The sequence below is a fragment of the Neophocaena asiaeorientalis genome, unplaced genomic scaffold (assembly GCF_003031525.2).
Source record: "Neophocaena asiaeorientalis asiaeorientalis breed wild unplaced genomic scaffold, Neophocaena_asiaeorientalis_V1.1 scaffold176, whole genome shotgun sequence".
NCBI lineage: Eukaryota > Metazoa > Chordata > Mammalia > Artiodactyla > Phocoenidae > Neophocaena > Neophocaena asiaeorientalis.
This window is the reverse complement of record NW_020175788.1, coordinates 1864482-1866131: the sequence shown is the minus strand read 5'-3', so window position 1 is coordinate 1866131 and position 1650 is coordinate 1864482. Positions and strand designations below refer to the sequence as shown.

General features: G+C 53.8%; 1 protein-coding gene across 2 annotated transcripts in view; it reads right to left on the bottom strand.

Moving 5' to 3' along the window:
- Positions 1 to 1650, bottom strand: part of GATA3 (GATA binding protein 3) — a 29178-nt gene that overhangs the window by 21165 nt on the left and 6363 nt on the right. The gene's annotated exons all lie outside the window — the stretch shown is intronic.

Genomic DNA, 1650 nt, shown 5'->3' with positions numbered 1-1650 from the left:
AGGCAGCGGCGGCCTCCCCCGGGCCCCGCGGAACGCGGGACTCGCCGGGTCCGACCCCGCAGCCCGGAGCAGAGGGAGCGGATCTCAGAGACTGCCCCGCGAAGGGGGCGGGGCGCACGGGGCGTGGCCGGGAAGGGGCCAATCAGCGCGCGAGGCTGCGGCCGGGCCGCGATTGGTCGGCCCCGCGGGCTCCAACCTCCCCGGCCTCTCTCGGTGCTTTGAGCCACTGCATCCCCTAGCGGCGCTCAGGCTCCTGCAGCCGCCCGGCCCCAGAACGCGGCCCGGGTGTGCAAGTGACAGGCGGGAAGCGAAGACTCAGGTTCCACCCGTGGCTCACCCCAGGGCAATGTGTGCGAGGAGAGAGTGTGGGTTCTCCCGCAGGTTTTCCCACGGACGGTACTAAGAGCTTGATTTGGGGTTTTATTTGAAGGCATTATTCTCTCTTCGCTTCTCTGCCCCATAAAAATTCCCTACAAATACACACACAAAAAAGTCGACATAGAAGAGACCGTCCCTAAAAGTAAGTTCTGGAGGATTCCTTTCGTGCGGTGAAGGAAAAACATCAATATTCAGCCTTACTTGGTGTGGGGTGTGTGTCCTGCTTTAATGTACAATCCTCGTAGAAAGACTAGTAAATTTTATTGGTAAGAAATGGTGGAAACGTGGTTCTCCCAACTTGGAATTGGAGTTTCTGTCTTCTTAAATCTGATGTTCGTTAGAAACTAGCGTCGAGTTTCTAGATACGGAACAGGAAGAAAATCCCTAAATTAACCCCCCTCCCCCATGTTTCTCCTGAGCCCATTTAGTCCTTGTTTATTAGGGCGGCCCAGTAAGAAAGCATCGATTTTCCTTCATTCCGACCACGTCTCTCTAGGGCTAGTCAAGCTGCCAGCCTCTCCTGCTCACGGCGCTCTGCAAACCTTTTAATTATTTAGTTTCTAACATTCACCGGAAACCGCTCCATAAACAAGGACAGACGAACGCATACACATTGTTGCTAAAATCCCCGAGATTAAGGATGGCAGCAGAGGCGAACAAAATGAAAAGAGCATCTTTGCGCGTCGGTCTAAGACCAGGCAACACTAGCCGGACCCCAGTTCAAAGCCACGCGGAAAATCCCAAACGTAGCTCTTTGGTCCTCTACGCCGAGACCTGAAAGCCCGGGAAATAAAAGGGACCCATCCTCGGAGAGAGAAACTGCTGACGCCAGGACTTGAAAATGTTAACTCCCGAGGCTAAGACCGATTTTAAAAGACAAAGAGAAAAATATCTATGAGAAGGAGGCCTTCCGGTGTAGCGGCGCCTCTCTGATAACGCACAAAACTTTTTTTTGGGGGGGGGCATTATTCATTTTAATTAAATCTTAAGCGCCGAGTCGGGCTGCAGTAGGCTCAAGATTCACCCCCAACCCTTGGAAAAATAAAAGATCTTGAAGCCCCTCTTGGTCTGGGTGGTTTGGAACTGGCAGGGAAGGGTGGGGGTCTGCGGCTGGATGCCCCGTGTAATAGAGCCAGCCTGTAGGGGGTATTTAACATTTAATTCCCAGCCGGTCCGCCCCTGTTCCCGGACTGACAGTGGGTAATTGGGAAAGAGGACGTTGCTCTTTTGATGGCCCGCGCCGGCCAGTCTCGCCGACGCCACACTGGGTTT